Source organism: Ursus maritimus, unplaced genomic scaffold (assembly GCF_017311325.1).
Source record: "Ursus maritimus isolate PB19 unplaced genomic scaffold, ASM1731132v1 scaffold_9, whole genome shotgun sequence".
Taxonomy (NCBI): Eukaryota; Metazoa; Chordata; class Mammalia; order Carnivora; family Ursidae; genus Ursus; species Ursus maritimus.
This window is the reverse complement of record NW_024427107.1, coordinates 65,450,406-65,471,090: the sequence shown is the minus strand read 5'-3', so window position 1 is coordinate 65,471,090 and position 20,685 is coordinate 65,450,406. Positions and strand designations below refer to the sequence as shown.

General features: G+C 38.3%; 1 protein-coding gene across 3 annotated transcripts in view; it reads right to left on the bottom strand.

Moving 5' to 3' along the window:
* NSMCE2 (NSE2 (MMS21) homolog, SMC5-SMC6 complex SUMO ligase) overlaps window positions 1-20,685 on the bottom strand; it is a 209,063-nt gene that overhangs the window by 178,195 nt on the left and 10,183 nt on the right. Inside the window, exon 1 of one of the 3 annotated variants that reach the window (XM_040625758.1) lies at window positions 1,536-1,554. The exons of the other annotated variants lie outside the window; for them this stretch is intronic. The gene's annotated coding sequence lies outside the window, so the exon portion shown is untranslated. Of the gene's footprint in view, window positions 1-1,535; window positions 1,555-20,685 lie in introns of those variants that run through there. 3 annotated transcript variants of the gene reach the window in all.

Genomic DNA, 20,685 nt, shown 5'->3' with positions numbered 1-20,685 from the left:
CATATGCACTAGCCAGAAATAAAGTCTCTTCCCTAAGGCCCAGTCCTGAGGTTCAGGACACACAGCTGAAACGGGGCCAAGCCCATGTAGTACCTAGAGCCAAGCAAGTTCTCTAAGCAACCCCTCAGGTCCTTGGAAGAACTGCCTTCAGTGAGACAGACATGAGAAAGAGGACATTTTCCCTCCTCTTTCCCCTAGCATGCCCATACACATCTCGGTACTACCTCTCTACACTACCAGATGGCTTATTGCTTTGCTCTGCTGTTCTCTATGATCTCAGTCACAGATCCCTTTCCAGAATCCTCCCTAATCTCCAGAATAGGACCAAATGCTTCATGTCTTATAGGTCCATAAAACTTCTCTACCTTTACAACTAGGACACATGTGAGTGCGTGTGGGTGTAAGACAAATTTCATCTACTTATCCCTTCCAACTTTTTGTTCCTGATTCAATTATATAGTTTTGTCCCTGGCCAAGTCGTTTCCTGAAATTTTGTCCTAAACAAATAAAAATTGCAGGATCTGGTGTTCTTTACTCTACAAAGTCATATACAGGCATATCTGAATAGAAACAATACCAATTACATGTAGTTGATTAAATTCAACTTCATGCATTTGATCAATAAAACGCCGGACTAAGACAAAGCAGCCATTTAGTGTCCTTCTGGGGTTGCTGACTCCAATTCAACATGAATCACACACCCAGAAGGATATGATAAATATCCGTGCCATAAAGTACATATGTCTATTTTGGCAAGGCGCAGGGAAGAAAACAAGGCAGGGAATTGCCTGATTGGATTTTAAATTTCCTAGAACAGATGAGACGTGGAATAGAGAGATTTACTTTCTGAAACAGAGAAATCTCTTCCTAATCTCTTCAGAGATTCTTCTATATTTTGTAAACAAGAAATTTCTTCTTTCTGGATGAACTCAAATGACAGTATAAATCATACCTTTCCCTCCCTCCACAAAAAAACAAAAACAAAACAAAAAACCCCTTCCTCTCTTAAAATACAGCTCCCACTATCTCTAGCAACATATACGTACATACACACCTACCTCTGTGAGTGGGTGTGTGTGTATGTTTTTCCTGGCAGCCTAGTATTAAGCAATCATTATATATTCATCAGGAGTCAAATTTAATGACTTACTCACTGCTTGAGCAATATTTAATAGAAACTTGTTACTTCTCACTACACTGTACTTTAACCATAATTATTCTTCCCCACAGATACTAGCGTGGAGGAAAAGTAAAAACCAAATCCACATTCTCTAACTGCCTCCCATCAGAAATAACAGTGAAGAGTAGAACAGTGTATGGTACAAACTAGTACGCAATTATAAACTCAGCGAATACGGGGGAATCTTCGAGAAATATTGACCTTTCTAATCCTCTTTACTCATCTATACAATTTTGTCAATAATACAGAAGAGGGAAGTTGTATATTACAGGAACTCAAAAAGCCAGCTCTGGAGTCAGATTATATTCAAATCTAGGCTTTATTATTTGCTAGCTATTAGTCTTTGGTCACTCACCATATTAGAGTTTCCTCTTCTGTGGAATGGGTACAATAACAGTATTTAACTCATAAAGCCAAGATAAGGACTAAATGAGAAAACACAGACAAAATGATTAGCACAGGGCCTGGCCTACAGTAAGCACCAACAAAATGTCATCATAATTACTGCCGAATGGAAAACTACTCTGCAAATGTAATTAGTCTAAATGCTAAAAGCATTTTACCCTTAGAACCAAAAGGTATCAAGTGAAGGTCACCTCCTTAACTCAGCTGTTTTTTCTAACTTGCGACCAAATCACGAAGTTGAAGTCACAAAACTGCAATACTCAATGAGAAGCTCTGTAAACCTCCCCCAACAAACTCGTGTCCAGAAATCCATTTACCTAGTATATGCTTAAGTACTTACTATATGCCAGGCAGAGGGAAAAAATGCTTTCAAGCAAGGAGCAGCTACTCCTGCCCCCAGAAGGTAGGGAAGGTGTAACAGGTGAGGGGATAAACATGTGCTGTATCTTGAACGACGAGTAGGTGTGCACCAGATGTTCACGAGACTGAAGCGGAGGAGAAACAAATGCTCTTGCCCTTTCTACAGAGGCTTTGAGTTTAAATCTCAAACAAAAACATTGGGGATGAGAATAGAGGAGAAAGATATAGATTTAAAAAACAAACAAACCTTCACTGGGTACTGACGATGTGCCAGGCACTTTGAACATACTACTCCTTCTATCCTTTGTTACAACAATGTAAATTAGGTGTTATTAAAAGCAATTCGATAAGGAAGCTGATATTCATAGAGGTTAAATCATTTGCCCCAGGTCACACAGTTAATACATGGTGACGTGAGGAACTGACCTCAGGTCTAACTTTAAAGTTAGCATGGAAGGCACATGCTATCAGGGTCTGAACTACCTCACTCAAGTAAATAATCCACTCATGCAAAAGTCACAGAGTAATAAATGATCAGTTCTCTAGATAAAGGAATTCTCCCAAACACTACCTTCTTGTAAGACAGAGACGGAGAAAGGAAAATTGACTTAAATAGTTCTACCCCAGAGTAATGGAGACCATCTTTCATTATATAGACAGGTATTTCCTTAGAACATGTAGTTAATATTCCATAAACCACCATGGTAAAGGTACAATTCAAAATGTTGCTTGAAATAAATTCTATGAAGGATTTGGTTCACAAAATCATAGAAATGGTCTCTGCATACAATCTGGTCTCTACTAGTCATCAAAAGCACTATGAATCCCAGGCTATGGGTAGCTACCATTTTAAAACATACCCACACGGCCGCCTGGATAGCTCTATCCCTTGAGTCTTGCCTTCGGCTCAGGTCGTGATCCCAGGGTCCTGGGACTGAGTCCCACATCGGGCTTCCTGCTTGGCAGGGAGTCTGCTTCTCCCTCTGCCCCCCCATCTCAAAAATGAAATGAAATGAAATGAAATAAAATAAAATAAAATATTAAATAAAATAAAATAATTAAAATAAATTAAATTAAATTAAACTAACAAAGCATGTGGTTCAGAATTAAGCACACAGCTGAAAAATTCAAACAGTATAATAATGTGGTGTCTCCAATACCGAAACTCCCTCCCCAGAAACAACCATTGTAATGAGGTTTTCATTCCACGGAAATATTCTATGTATTCGGCACTCTCTTTTAAAAAGGACAACGGAAATTAAGGCAAACAAATATATCGAGGAAAACACCATGAACATATTAAAAACAAAAGAGAGATGCTAAACTAAGAATATAACACAGGGATTAGAGGGGAACTTCCATTCACTCATTGAATAAATATTTACCAAGCACAGACCATGTGCCCGGCACTCTGCTGGGCGGCGTGGACAGAGCAGCAAACAAGGTAAACCCTGTCCCTGTTCTCAAACAGCTTATACAAATTTCTACTCCATGCAAAAATTGCTAAAAAGCTCTGATATGACTATCATGCCTTTGTTTGGCTCTTGGTGTGGTGGGAAAGCTTGTTCTCTGCCAAACAGCACTAATTATTAGAGCCCTTCCAAAGAGAGGGCTGATTCATCACCGCCCTAGAACAATTCTAGGCAATGACAACAATAAATTTGAATTGCTCTTTCACACACATTAACTTATTTACACCTCATAACCTCCGTATGGAGTGATTTTACTCTCTGTTTTATATGGGTGAGGAAACTGAGGCTCAGAGAGGTTAAGTGATTCCACCGAAGTCATGCCCCACTATCAGAAGTGGGACTTGAACCCTCATCCTCAACGGCAGAGCTGCAGAAGAGCTACTTAGTGAGCCACACAAAAACAGTCAACTCTTCCAGATCACGGTTTTTCAAAGGTGGCTCTTAAATATTTCCTTGCTGCGAGTCTTTGCTTCTCCAGGATAAATAATGTTCATCAAGTTCATTCAACCTAGCTGACCTGCTTTCATTTAAATGTGCTTCATCTGCTAGTGTCCCTTTTACAGACGGACTCCAGAAATTAAAAACAATTACAGCCATGGGTTAACCAATGAAGGCTATGATAACACTATTATTACATGTGTACCGCTGCGATCATGGGTTGATTACCAGTTTTCTTTCAAGTAATTAAATAATAACATTTACTGAGCACTCACTGTGTACCAGACACTATACTAAGTAATTTATACACATCATTTCATTCAATCCTTGTAATAACTCTGTGAAGAAGACACCATCATTCTCCCCATTTGGTGGAACAAAAAAATGGGCACAGAGAGATTAAGTACCCTGAACCAAGGTTATATAGCCAATGAACTGTAGAGGGAACATTCAAACTGGAGTCTATCAAATAACAGAGTCCGTTCTCCTAACTACCTCAATAATCATCACCCTATGGGCATAACCCATTTCTCCATGTCCTAAGACTTTCCCAAATGCCTTCCTAAGATTAGACTAAAAAGCATCCCTACTGTACCAGGGAAGTCACCACAATTAAAAAAAGGGGGGGGGGGCGGAGCGCCTGGGTGGCACAGCGGTTAAGCGTCTGCCTTTGGCTCAGGGCGTGATCCTGGTGTTATGGGATCGAGCCCCACATCAGGCTCTTCCACTATGAGCCTGCTTCTTCCTCTCCCACTCCCCCTGCTTGTGTTCCCTCTCTCGCTGGCTGTCTCTATCTCTTTCAAATAAATAAAATCTTTAAAAAAAAAGGGGGGGTGAAGAAGAAATAGGGTAATCAAGCTCATAAATGAGATCGGTACTCAAAAAAAGGTTAATGATATTTTGCTTGCACGTGGACAGCAACTGCCTTGGACCAGCCTATCTCTGTATTCATTTTAAATAAATTTATACCAGGAAGAAATTTCAAATGGGGTCAGCCTACTTTAAAATAGAAAGTTAATGAAACACTTCAATTAAACAGAAATTAAGTCTTCAAAAAATATAAAAATAAGTTTGAGGGACACCTGGGTGGTTCAGTCAGTTAAGCGTCCAACTCTTAAGTTCAGCTCAGGTCTTGATCTCAGGGTCGTGAGTTCAAGCCCTGCATTGGGCTCCAGGCTGGGCACGGGGCCTACTTTAAAAAAATATTATAAAAATAAGCTTGAGAAGATCTGATAAATTCATTAGATTATAAGATCTACGATGACAGGAACTGTAATCTCTGTTATTTACTTCTCAAATGTTAGTCTAAATGAGAAGTAGTTTGTTCAGAGAAAAATTTCTTTAAGGAAAGTGTAAGAGGCACAATCACAAAAGGATGTCCCATTCCTGTCAGAGGATAACTTCTATGCTTGTTATTTTAGAAAAGTAAAATAAACTTGATTTGCAGTGAACATGGCATAATGTAAAACTTGTCAAGTTATTTTGTTGTACACCTGAGACTAATTAACAGTGTCAACTCTATGAAAATAAAAATAAATCTGATTTCACGATAACAATGGCAAATCAATCTGTTAAAACTTAAATCACTGACAACTCCAGAAAATAAATCTATCATAATTTACCACAAACATTATAATAACTATCCCATCTGATACAGCGTATTTCCTTATATTTGTATCTACACATAGTGCACGTTCTTGAGAAGAACTTTTAAGTTATAATTCTTTTTTTCATTACATATCTTATCATTTCTAAGATGTTTTAGTTTCATAACTTTAACTTACTTAAATCAGTAGTGACTCCCAAAAGTGTTTGTCTTGCCTTCTTTAAAAAACCTCTTTCTTCTTTAACAAAGAAATAACGATCCATAAACACTTAAATCTACTAGAAACAGCTCAGAGAACTCTGCCGGGGAAAGTAAACTATTTCTGTAATGGGAATTATCACCCACTAATATCTGTTTCTGGATGACACTTAAAATGAACTGAGAAGTTAAGAGATAAAGAACTAATAATATTCAATGAGTAAGTAACTGGTTCTATAACACTACAGTACTATTTATAAAATGGGAAGTTCCAATCAATCACATCCCACATACACGCACCCAGTCTCGGCAGCCAAAGTGAACTGAACCACATGCAAAACCCAAACTCTGAAGTCACCTTAGACCCCTCCCTCCTCGCATCCTCCCCATGTAACTACTCACCAGGTTCTACCAATTCGGCCCACTCAAGCAAACTAGTCTCTCCTTTCCTCCCTTTCCAGCCATGGCTGCCTTAATTTCAATCCTTATCATTTCTTCCTCAGATTACTGCTGCTTCTTTAGTGATTTCCTTTCCCACCCTCTTTTCCCTCCAATCCTTCTTCCCTGTTGTTACCAATTATCAAGAACAAATCTGAAGTTACTCTCTTGTTTATCAAAAACCTACAACAGTATTTCCACTTCTGGCCAAGACTAAGTTAACAGAGACCAAATTTATTCTCCCGCCTGAAACAAAAAATTCAAACTGAAAATATATAAATAAATAATGGTTTGCGAGATGCTAGAAGTCATGCGAGGAAGAGGAATCAGGGTGATAGGAAACATGAGGTGAAACCTGTGACCGCCCACCTTTACAACCCTGAGGGAGTTTTCAGGGTACACAATACCAATCAAAATCTCAGCTGACCGTTTTTTGTAGAATTGACACAGATTCTAAAATTCATATGGAAAATGCGAAGGACCTAGAATAGCCAAAACAACCTTGAAAAAGACAAAGTTGGAGGCCCAACACCACTCAATTTTAAGACTTATTATAAGGCTTCAGTAATCCAAATAGAGTGGTATTGGGATACAGAGAGGCAAACAGATCAACAGAACAAAACAGAGTCCAGAAATACAAACTGACGTGTATGGATGACTGATCTGACAAAGGAGCCAAGGCAATTCAGTGAAGAAAGAACAGTCTTTTCAACAAGTTGCTGGTACAACTGGCTATCATATGCAGAACAAAACAAAATAAAACACCTCTGGCCCATACCTCGAGCCAAATACAAACATTTAGTCAGAATGGATCACAAATCTAAATGTAAAATCTAAGACTATAAAACTTCTAGAAAAAATTATGAAGAAAATCTTTGAGATCCTGGGTTAAGAAAAGAGTTCTTAAATACAATACTAAAGCACAGCCATAAGAGAATAAATTGATAAACTGAAGATCATCAAAATTAAAAACTTCTGTTCCACAGAGTGGGAGAAAATACGCAAAAATCATATATTTCATAAAAAACTGTGTGTGTGTGTGTGTGTATAGAACAAGATTTGGATAAATACTTCACCAAAGAAGTAAATGCCAAATAAGCTCAAGAAAAGGTATTCAACATTACTGGTCAGTAGGGAAATGCAAATTAAAACAGCCTAAGATACCCACTGCGTATTTACTAGAATAGCTGAAATTCAGAAGACTGCCCATATCAAGTGTTGATGACAATGCAGAGTAACTGGAGAGCTACCCTAACGTATTCCACACAGATTCCTAATTTCCAGACAGCTACTATTACCGAAAAAGCACATTCTACCACATAACACAGGCCAAGTTTAATATAATTTCATCTTATCATAATGACTCAGAAGGGACTTCAAATATAAAGTCTCTCAGTGTCATCATTATGGTTTTACTATTACTATAAAGTATGAAAACATGAGTCAACAGAAATTTTTTATTTAGCAGATATCAAAGAAACCAGCTTTCAGTCTATAATTACCTCACAAAATTATGATTGCTTTTTATTATAATTTGTTTTCTTCAACCCAGTAGTTCTGAAAGTGTGGTCACCAGACCAGGTGCATTAGCACCACCTGGGAACTTGTTAGAAATGCAAGCTCTCAGGCCCTCCACCAAACAACTGGATCTGAAACTCTGGGCTGGGAAACAGCAATCTGTATTTTAACAAGTCTTCCAGGTGATTCTGAAGCGTAGCAAAATTTGAGATCCACTACTTTAATGTATGTTTTAAAGTTAAAATCATAGATTGCCTTTTCTCTGAGATTCTTTCTGTATTCACCGAATTCTAAGACAAAGAGGAACTGTTACTGCAAGTCCACATTTTCAACACATTTTCAACGAATCTAGAACTCAACCAGCTGTTTTCCTATTTTTATACTCTTGAATTATTTTAGGCCTTTTAAAAAGCTAGAAAAAAACCACAACTGAATGTAAGGTCCCATAAATAATGCATTCTACAAAAGCTTTTGTTTTAAAACAAACTTTTCTACTTAAATATCCTAAGTCATTTACTCACATCTATTTTTTGCAACTGCACCCAACATTCTTTCCAAAATTACCACTATAGATTTGCTTCTAATTTCAGCTACAAATTGTCATCCTCCAGTGAATATCTGTACAACTTTTAATTAGGTTCATCTAAATGGAATGGATTTTTAAAATAATTCCAGTTACAAATTTTAATTGTTTCATCAAGAGACTTAAGAAAGAAGCAGAATGAAAGCGGAAACGGTTTGGATGGAATCAGGACATCTGGGGCTGACGCTATTGCTCAGAGATTTTGAGTTTTCTGGGGCTCAGTTGCCTTCTTTTGTAAAAGGAGCTGGAGTAGATGACTGGAATAGGCCAGTTCAAGTGTAAAGGTCTATAAACCTGTGCTCTTACCCTTATGCTCCATGGTACTGTAGCTGTACAGTAATGTGACATGGCAAATTTTCTTGAAATGTTTTACCTGTTTTTAATCATTTTAAATTGTTTTAAGAAACATGCCTCTCCGTAGGACTCAAGAAGATCACTCACTATTACACAACTCCCTAGAGAGTTGAATACAGTAAAATATGAACACACACAACCCTTCAGCTGCAGGAGCACTTCCATGGTAGTGTGATTTTAAGTCTCCTGTTCTTTCTAAGATTGGTTTATTTCTCCCTGAAATTATGGGGATGCACAGCATGAACCCCCAAAGGCAAAGATTCCACAATGTCATAAATAACATGGACTTTAGAAGCAGAATGCCTTTGAATTCTGGCTTTGAATTGCGCACCTACCACGAAGAACCTTTTGTGATCTTAAGCAAGTTATCTAAACGCTCTAAACCTTTTTTTTCTATCAATCTTCTGTTAAGAGAGAATAAGAATAGTATCTTCATACGAATTAAATGAGCTAATTGACAACCAGCACTTAGCACGGAGTGCACACAGAATACACACTCAGTAGCATTAGGTATTTTTATGAATACTACTTGCTAAGTCAGCCCTCTACTCAGGAGTTATCAGAACAAATGTGCAATTCAATTTAGTAAATACACCAGGGTACACCTACTTGGTGCAAAGGACTTCACCACTCGCTATAGAGGCAAGGGTTCTCGAACTTCTGAATGGATCAGAATTACCTGGGATGTTTGTTTAAAATGCTGATTCTTAGGCTCTGCTTCCAGAAGCTCTGATTCTGCAGTTTTAAAATAAGCCTCCCAGATGTTTCTAAGGCAGGCTGTTGAGGAATGCAGTTTGAGAAACTTTTCTGCAGGAGGTTCAAAGAGAAAGAATCTCTTCCTTCAAGTTCCTACAATCTCTAAGCCTTTTTTCTGTTCCAGAACTCACCTCCACTACCTGTTGTACCCGCTGGCTGTGTAACATGTGCGCCTGATATGGCCCTTCCATGTAAATTCCATTTGCCATCACTTAAGTTCCACTATGTCTGTCCTGATGCAATGATACAACTCTTTACCTGATATGTGAGATCTACTAATCCTCTAAATCCCAACTGGTGACTAACGAAAGTCCCTCAATATAAAGGCTCTTCCTGACCTCTAAAAACAGAAGATTCATGAACCCTGATTGCTGAGCTATAAACCTGACCATGGCCTCATTCATAGTCTTGGTCTCAAGCCTTATGCTTCCAACACCGCAGCCAGCAGACATCACAGCCTGTCCTCAGTACAGGACACATTTGCAAAAAGAGACTGCAAAGTGTCAAAACCCATATAAATTTAACTCACAAAGACCTTAATGTATACAAAACAGTAAGAACAACAAAGCGACAATCAGGGATCAGGGGATGGAGGACAGCATGCAGACTATGACAAAGGAATTTAACTGCATTACAAATATTTGAGCTAACCTCCCTGGAGAGAGAGGGGGAACTGACCTAAGTAACTTTACACAGGGGTTTGAGTGAAAGCTATAAGACTAAAGGTACAAAGACCTGTACCTAAGCACTGCATACTGGCTGATGAAGTCGTTTGTCATGGATTAATAATTCTGAAACTGTCTTATATGTAACTGGGGTCAAAAGAGTAAGTAAATGAATGGTGGACAGTGGGAGCCTCTATTAACAAGAATACTAACACAGAAATTTGAATACCATCACTGATTTCTTCCTTTCCCTCAATTTTCGTACTCAATAAATCGAGTTGCGTTAATTATTTCTCCTTTGTCTCTTAAGAATCTGACTACTTGGGGTGCCTGGGTGGCTCAGTCGTTAAGGGTCTGCCTTCAGCTCAGGTCCTGATTCCCGGGATGGAGCCCTGCATCAGGCTCCCTGCTCAGCGCAGAGCCTGCTTCTACCTCTCCCTGTGCTCCTCCCCTGCTGGTGCTCTCTCTCTCTCAAATAAATAAAAGATCTTAAAAATTTTTTTGGGAAAAAAAAAAAAGAATCTGACCACTTCTCAGGGTGCCTGGATGGCTCAGTCAGTTAAGCATCCAACTCTTGATTTCAGCTCAGGTCATGATCTTAGGGTCATGAGCTCGAGCCCTGTGTCGGGCTCCAAGCTCAGTGCGGAGTCGGCTTGAGATTCTCTCTCCTTCTCCCTCCGCCCCTCCCCCTGCTTGTGCACATGCACTCGCACATACTCTAATAAATAATAAAATCTTAAAAAAAAAAAAAAAGGAATCTGACTACTTCTCACCACCCAAGTCACCTTCCTAGTCCAAGCCCAGGTCACTATCATCTAATGCCAGAGGACTGACTGACTGCAACAGCCCCCACTGGGTTGCCTAACTCCACACTCATTCCTAGGAAGCTATTCTCCATATCACAGCCACAGAATTCATGCAAAATATAAACTATCTTACTCCCATTTTAAAAATGTTTTATAGCTTCTCACTGCCCTAAAGTCCAAACTCCTGACTTTGACTTATGAGAGCCTACCACCCCATTCTGATCCTTTCCTAATTCTCTCCAGGCTCTGTTCAGTGCCCAGTGGCCATTTCTATTTTAGTCACCGCTGTATTTCCAATACTTAGTACGGGCAGAATTAATTCTTTGATCCCTATATGAATGCTACCTCCTCAGTGAAAGAGAGACTATATTTTCTTTATGCATGATTTGAGGCTAGTCCTGTGACGGATTTGAATAACTGAATACATTGGAAGTGATGTTCTGGAACTTCTGAGCCCAGGTTTTAACAGGTCTGGCAGTTTCTGCTTTCTTCCTCTTAAAACAGCTACTATGCTGGGAGGAACCAAAACCACATGGAGAGGCTATATGAAGGAGAATCCTCAGGCTCTGATCAACAATTCCAGTACCAACTGCCAACGGTGTAAGTGAGTCACCTTGCAAGTTTCAACCCAGGTGAGCCCCCCAAATGGCCACCATCTTAACTGATATCACTTGGAGTGGAAGAGCCTCCCAGACCAATTCAGTCAACCCACTGAATCATCAGAGATGAAAAAAAAAAAAAAAAAAAGTTTGTGGTTTTAAAACATTAAGTGTTAAGGTAGTTTCTTTCAACAGCAATATGAGCATATGTCAACATGGGCTGAAATCCCATTCCTGGTACCAATTTCATATATTGGTACTTAACAAATTACCCCAATAAGCTCCATATCTTGATGTGAGGAGCACCATGCAAGTACAGTGATGGGAGCACTTACGAGGAACCACCACTGGAGAACAGTTACTGTAGCACATGAAAAATATGCAATACCTGTAATAAACGTATGTGCACCTGTCCTATATTTTAAACTTCATTTCTTTTCCAGATCTAGATTTAAAATGTGCTCTTAATGAAAAAGAGAAGTTTAATCACTCACCTGTTAAATTCTAACAGATGGAATACATTTCAGCAAATATACTTTCTCAAGGTTCTCTTAAGAAATCTCTTCCCATAGTATGCAACTGGGACCAACCAAAACCATTAAATATAGAACAAAAGTATATCTGTTCACATACCAGTCACTTGCTCTCCCTGTGCTGTAACTATATTAAAATGTGAGGGGCAGATTATGTAAAGAATTATGCTTATATTTTGACAGGTTCCCCCACTGATGGTATGGCCAAGAGTGGTAAGGATGAGAAGCAAAACCAGTATCCTTAGAGTGAATATGCAAATATTTGTCAAACATCTGAGTGAAAAGTAAATTACTAGAACATCTGATCAGTTAGCCAAAAAGTAAAAGAGGAAAAAGAAAGGAACTGCTTCACAGCTGAGCATCTGAGATACCTCTCAGACCCTGCATGGTCATCTCTCACGTGATTTGAGTCTAAGAGGTTTCTAGGTATTACAGGGATTTGATGTGTGAAACCAGCAGGGTTTCTTATAGGAACAACAATTTGTATTCTGCTTCACAATTATTAAGTATCTAAACACAGGTGCATAGTGTTCTCTGCAAATTATAAAATTAGAAACAAGTTGCAGATAACAACACTACCAATTTCATTATTATTATTAAGTTCCAGTCAAGATCCAGATACTCTCTTAAGTTTCGCATTGAGAAAACAAAGAAAGGGCAGATACAGGGTAATTCTTTCAAACTTAAGAAATTCCAAAACTACCAAGAAACTCTGGAAGACTCTATTTCAAGAGAACAGAGAACACTGACAAAAACTGCATCTTCTATGTAACACATTACATAATCTCTCTTTGTTAACTGGTTTAAATGTCTATTTTAGACTGTCCCACAGGAACTCTGATCCTCTTTGCTTGAAATTAAATCCTATACTAATTTTCTAAAACTAGGACACATTTCTGCTTCTTAAACCTATCATAAATGTCACCTTTTTTCCTATTAGGGAGATAGTGCCCACCCTTCCCTACACACTCTTGGTGCCATTCCCCATCCTGACCGTGGGCGAGGTTTACACTTTAAGCTGGTTTTTCACTAGTTCTCTTTATGACTGAAGCCAAGTGTTTACAGCCTGACCAGCCAAGGTAAGACCACTGTATACGAGGCATATAAACTGTTTCAAAAAAGGAAAGACCCTAAAAAGAAGATACTGTCCACATTTTACATGCAGTGAAAAGGGAGCTCCAAGAACTGAAGTAATTGGTTCAAAAGGACAGAGCTGGAAGATGGCAGAACTTGTATTTTAACTCATGGCTGTCTGTACAATACTAACTTTGTACAATACTAAATCTACACCAAGAGCTCTTAAGGATACATCTCTCACCTGCAAAAGGCCCAAATAACTATTAACAAAAACAAAATAATTGAGCAATAAAATATGAGTACTATGTGCTAAGCACAGTGGAGAACATTTTAAACCTATTATTTAATTCTTACATCAACCCTAAATAAAGTGGAAGTAAGGAAGACGTATGGGCACACAATTAAATACTCGTTAGATATTAGTTGCTATTTTATGATATTATCCCCATTTTATAAATGAAGAAACCAAAATTTACTTAAAGTCACAATGCTGATAACTGCCAGAGCTGGGTTTGAACCCAGGTTACTTGACTGCAGAACTGGTTTCTAACCCCCTTAAGTAACTCTGCCTAGCCAACCAAAGCACTGTGCTGCCCTAATTGGCCAAAAGGGAAAGAAGAGGGGAACCCAGCAGCAGCGACGGCCTTGCTACATTGAGAGACGCACTGTGTCTCGATGGAGTAAGTGCTGTAGATGTAAGACGTGGAGCTAAAAATATCAGAAAGGCCCCAATCAAAGCTAATCTTCAGTCTGAACTACTTGCAGCTCCCTGGATCTGGGAATCAATTCTTTAGAGGTCTCACACATCTCTGTGCATCTTACAAGCAGAGCCATTAACTGTCCTTTTGTTCTAGACGATCTTTACAAGGATGTCTCTATCACGAACAAAGCTTTGAAAGACTGCGATAGTGTCTCCCTCCAGAGCAGAGGGATGTGTAAGAAAGATAACATCTTCCTCCAGGGCCAAAGAGTGGGGACATTCATTGCCCATTATAAAAATCTGGGTTCCCTGAGCTCGAGGGTCCTCAGCGGTGACCCAGACCACAGGATCACCTTGGGCCCTTCCATATCAGCTCGTAAAGACTTGGAGTGGGGGTCAACAAAGGGAGCCTACGGAAACATGATATTCCCACTACTCGAAGTGCAGCAACAAGAAGACCTTTGTCTCTGATCCAGGAATCTCCTGTCTTCTGCCAGCATCCATGAAACTGTGGCCGGCTAACCTGTTAGCTTGCAAGGGGGGTAAAACATCAGGAGCTTCACAGATCTTCACACCAGGCTCTTCACACCTCTTCTCACCTTTGCTTCCCTCAGAAATACCCTCTCCTACTCCACAGGAAATCACCTTTTTGTCAACGTCTCCTGTATGAAATTTCTGCTAAAAGTTCTCAGCCAGAATGGACCACCAACCATGTGGCACACCCCCTTCTCACTGTTTCCTGACACAGGTTTCTTTCACGGCACCTTTAAAGCTTTAGTCCACTTGCTTATTTGTGTGCTGTGCCAAGTAATTAGTTTATTGCCTTTCAGCTCAAAATTCACCTTTTGATACATACTGTGTGATAATGGATGAAACTGCTTTAAGCATTTCTCCTTACAGTGAGCATAATGTTAGGCTTTTCTCAATAGAGGGTGCTGGATGGACACTGAAGGAGGAAGGGATTTCTCTGGCAAACGTTATGCTTGAGGAAAAGACAGGATGCTTTTGCCCTAAGATCAGGAACAAGATAAGGATGTCCATTCTTGCCACTTCCAGTTAACATCATACTGCAGTTTCTAGCCAGGGTAATTAGGCAAGAAAAATAAACAAAAGGCAAAAGGACTGGAAAGAAAGAAAGAAAACTATATCTACTCTCAGACAACACAATGCTGTATATAGGAAAACCTAAGGAATCCATTACAAAAAATTTTAGAACTATCAAACGAGCTCAGCAAGGTTGCAAAATACAAGATCAACATATAGAAATCAAGGGTATTTAATTGTAATAAACAATCTAGAAAAAAATTAAGAAAACAATTACATTTACAATAGCATCAAAAAAGTGAAATATTTTGAAATTAACAAAAGAAGTATAATATTAATACTCAGAAAACATTGTTGAAAGAAATTAAAGATATAAATAAATGTAAAAAAATTCCTATGGTCACGGATCAAAAGACCTAATATTGTTAAGACAGTAATACTTCCCAAATTGATCTATAATTCCATGCAACCCTATCAGAATCCTAGCTGGCCTCTTTGTAGAAACTGACATGCTGATCCTAAAATTCATACACAAGTACAAGATACCCCAAATACCCAAAACAATCTTTAAAAAGAAAAACAAAATTTGAGGACTACACTTTCTGATTTTAAAACTTACTACAAAGCAACGACCAAGACAGGGTGGTACTGGCATAAAGATAGGTATATAGAATTCCATCAACAGAACAGAATTGAAATCCCAAAATAAAACCATGTCTATGGTCTACTGATTTGCAACAAGGTACCAACATCATTCAGTGGGGGAAAGAATCGTGCTGGGACAACTGGATAGCCACATGCAAAAGAAGGAAACCGGACCCTTAAAGCAAACCGTAGATAAACTCAAAATGATTTAAATGTAATAGCTAAAACTACAAAACTCTTAGAAAAGAAAACAGGGATAAATCTGCATGACCTTTGAACTGGAAATGGGTCCTTAGGTTTGATACCTAAACCACAAGCAACAAAAGAAAAAGTAGATAATTGGATTTCATCAAAATTAAAAACTTTTATGCTTCAAAACTACCAAGAAAATAAACAGACAATCCAAAGAATGGGGCAAAAATTGCAAATAATATATTTGTTAATAAACTTGTATCTAGAACATATAAAGAACACTTACAACTCAAAACTATAAACAGAAATAACTCAATTTGAAAATGGGCACTGAATCTGAATAGGCATTTCTCCAAAGAAAATATATAAGTGGCCAATAAACACACGAGAAGATGCTCCACATTATTAGTCACCAGGGAAATGCAAATCAGACCCACAGCAAGACCAACTTATACACAAAATGTTCGCAGCAGCATTTCTTAGTATACAGATAATTATTACTACTAATAATCCAATGTCCATCAATGGATGAATGCATATATAAAATGTGGTATATCCATGCAGTAGAATATTATTTGGTCATAAAAGGGATGAAGTACTGATACATGCTAGAACATGGATGAACCTTGAAAACATCATATAAAGTGACCAAAGCCAGTCACAAAAGCCACATATGATTACATTGACATTAAATGTCCACAATGGGCAAATCTGTGGAGGAAGAAAGTAGTAGTGGCTCCTTTAGGGCTGAGGAGAATGGGGAGGGACAGACAGCTGACAGCTAAAGGGTACAGGGTTCCTTTTTTAGAGGTGATGAAGATGTTCTAAAATTGAATAAATCAAGTATCTGTATATATATTAAAAACCACTAAGTTATACATTTTAAATGCTTGAATTATATGGTACGTGAATTATATCTCAGTAAAGCTGTTATTTTTAAAAAGTCACCAAACAAAAGGATAGAACAGCTAATGGACGTCAGAGACGAGTGATTTTAACTGGGAGGGATTAAAAAGAAACTAGGTTAGCGTGAGTAAAATCCCATAAAGGTGAATTTATGGTGATAAACACTAAATTGCTGAAATAAACTTCATTACAGTATAACTGCATCTCATACTGAGGGATTCTTTATTCATGGCACCAAACCTAATACCTATAAAGGCAGTCAGGACTGGCGGAGGACACGAGGACCTACGCACGAATGAGTGTGTGCACGTGCGCACCCATGCACAGGTACACACAGCAGAAGCTGTCTTGATTTGAGTACCATCCAGTCAAACTAAACTTTGTGACTTGAGGCACATCCCTTAACGCCCCTGAGCTTCAGCTCTCTCATCTGTCAAATGTCTACTTCACTTTCATGGGATTATTAAGAAAGGAAATATCCGTAACAGGGTCTAGAAGTCTGATGAGGGCATCTTCCTATCTTTGTATTTCTAGCATAGTGTTTGTCAGATAATAGGTACTTAGTAAATATTTGTGGGGACTAACTTCAAAAAACATAAATGGCTCTTGGAAAGGAGAAAAATAAAATATAATTAGGTACATGCACTTTGATATGGACATGCAGGACCCAAAAAACTTTCCAAGTAAGAATTTTCACATGACATAGATATAGAAGCTTGATACAGAAGCTGTCAGGGCTCACATTATGCTCTTTTATGTGAAATTAGAAATTATTTCCTACCAGTAATTTCACGAATTAGTCAGGGAAAAAAAAAGTTATTTGCAAGAACATTTCTGCTGTCCTCTCCACAATCACTTCTGTGTTTTGCTAGTGTAAAATTTAACCCATTCTTCACTTCATATATATGAAAAGAGACTATCACAGAATGACTGTTGTGAAGACCAGGGGTCGGGAAAGTATAGCCTGCTACTGGTCAACACCCATTCATTTACTGTTTATGGTAGAACCCAGTAGCTGAAACACAGAAAGCCAAAAGTTGATGGGGAAACAGGATGTTCTTAACTGACTTTTTCAAATTCCCATATCTAGTGGTAGGAATACAGACTTTATAAACAATTAAATGCAAAGAAGTGCTCTATTGTTTTGATGGATGAATGCTTGGCCAACACAGAGAAACCAAAGAAGAGATCAGTTTGGGCTGGGTGGGAGAAGAATATCTGCAGACAAAAGAGAATACTTAAGCTTGCCCCTGAAAGATGAGTAGGTGCCTTCTAAGCAGTCAACACGAAGAGGAAGTTATGTGAACACAGGCAAGGAGGCACATACTGGTGGAACTAAATCCAGTCTCTCTGACTGGCGTATACCAAGTATAAAGAGGGGTGTAGCCGGTGACATCATGAACATTCTTGTAAACTATGCTCTTTGGTTTAAAATGGGCACAGAAATTAATAGCTACTATTTGCAGAGAGTAAATGCCAAATGCTTTGGTCATGGCCCGAGACATGATCAAACGAGAATGATCTAGAGACAATTCATGGTCATCAAGATTTATAAATACAATCCTAGGCAAAACTTTTTTTGGTAAGCTCAGCAAGGGAACCTTCTAAGTCCATAATGAGAATGGACTCGACAAATTGTTTTAATGAGGAACTCTCATGTTCGGGTACAATGGAGACAGCACAGCAAAAGGGCTGTCTCTACAATGAGCACGGGCATAGGCAATATTCGAGTAGATAAGAGGACTTATCTCAAAGCTTAGCACAATTGACAAGGGGAAAGTCACACAAGAACAATGGGTTGAGAATATACAAGGAGTAAATAATTAAAATGTGTATTTCCAATCTGAAATAGGTTATTATGATAAAGTAACCCTTTCAGAGAATGGTATTAGTCCTTGGTCAACCTCAAGGCTCAGTGTACTCATATGTTGAACAGTAATTAATTATGTTATCTACCTACCCTATAGCATTGTTGCAAAGATTAAATGAAAAAATACCCATACGGCATTTAGAGCATGGCCGGCACACAGAAAGCACTGTGTCCGCTATTATTAAGTTGCCTAATAAGAATAGTCTACAAAAGACTTATGCCTACTGGATATAAAAATCAGGCTGCTAGGTCATAATGTAAAAAGTCATGAATGGGACAGATAGGCTCATAATCTCATTTAGAACAAATCATTTACTACTATGAAGTTCTCCTTATCTTTACATATATTTGTCTTATCTGCTAACTCAATTATTAGCTTCTTGAGGGCATGGGCCAATAAATAATTGATCAACATAAAGTGTTAACAATTACCTAAGAAAAATGAAAACCAACCAAACTCAAATAACTGTTTTGAATCAGCATTGTACAGTCAAGGGAGAAAATCACTTTGCCTGAGCACTGCCCCAAAGAAAAGGAAACCTAAATCTTTGTCTTAAAGGAAAAGCCACTGCTGCTGCCACCATCAGTTTAGAGACAGTAATTCTGGATTTGATAAGTATTCTCTCTCCACCTCCTCTAGCTACTGAATACTGCCTGTAACTTCTCACTGGGGGTAACTTTTCCAACTAACACTTATTTCTCCTTTGCTTTTTCAGCTATCTTCTTCTGGATCTGACACTACAACAGCAGTAATAAATACAAAACCAAAGAGGTTGATTAAAGTTGCCTTCCAGATCCTTTTTCAATAAATTTAAGAAATACAATGAAACTGATGAAATCATTCTTAATCAACCATCATTATGGCAAATGGTGCCTCAGAATGAAGGGGAAGGGGAGGACCAAAGGTCAACGAAGCTCCCCTCTCCATGTCAGTCTAGACATAATTCTACAAGGCCTTCAAAGAAATTCTCGCTAGCAACACTCCTCTTGTAACTTGGTCACAGGCAAAAACGAAGCAAAAAGCAGGTGACGGTGGAGCTAGGCCCAGTGCTCTATCTAGTACTTCTCCAAACTCGAATTTTTAACTCCCATCCCCAGAGAGAGAAAGCCTGCCCCTGGAAGCAGCACCCAGGGACAAGCAAATTAGCATTTCCAAGGTCAATTGCTGACAGGCTTAATTGTTTACAGCAACTAGAGTATTCTGGCTGCTGAAGTTAAGAGGCTTGACCTTTCTGGCTTGCCCAATACCATAAGAAACTAATTTACCGCATTAGCTACAAAATATCAAAGTACTGTAGGAATGGAGTCAAATCAGCATATGACATTTCAGACAGCATCAAATATTAATAGGATCCCCAGAGGTAATTTTAAGCTGGTTAAACAATCTGGGGGAAAACTTAAAATACCAATCATACCAGTGGTAGGGGAGTGACAAGTACAAAAAAAAAAAAAAAAATCAATAAATGGTATTATCTCGTTTTGCCAACTGGTTTAATTTGAACAGTCACCAAAACTACTAAAAAGCTGCAAAACTAGTTGATGTAACCACCCTTACAGATTCTTGCTCTCCTCTGATGCCTGCAGCTGTCTATTTTGGCAGCCATCTGCCACATGTGGCTATTAAGCATATGAAACATGGCTGGTCCAGACTGAGATGGACTGAAGGATTCTGAACTTGCATACAAAAAAAAAAAAAAAAAAGTAAAAATAACTCAATTTTTATACCGATTACACGTTGAAATCATATTTTAGATATATGGGATTAAATAAAGTATCACTAAAATTAAATTCTCTTTCTTACCTTTTGTAACAAGGATGACAGAAAAATTTAAATTGTACATGTGGCTCACACTATATTTTTATTGGACAGTGCTGCAATATATAAATAACACTTTACATTTATGTAAAACACAAATATATAATTTCACTTGTAAAGTACAGAGAGGAGATCTAGGCCTGAATGAAAATAACAACCCTCTCTAAAATAACCAAACTGATTTCAACTGTTAATCACCAACCTAATAAAAGCTCCTTTCAGCTTACCACCAGAAAAAATTTTATTTTCTAAAAAGGAAACTGATGTTTCAAAATCAGTCCTAAAATCTGCCTTGAGTTGTCATCTTTGCCTAACATTAAACTAGCCTTAATTCTTTCCAATGATCAAAGATACATGATAAAATGCTAGTCTAATTTTAAAATCTGATCGAGTGATTCCAACTCAGTTTTTTCTGTATTAGTCATTTTCATACCCTATTAGGTCACTAAAACCTAACTCATGCCTTTGCTCCGAATATAAAAAAATAGAAGCAACAGAAAGGTTATTCTCGAGTCTAGAAACCC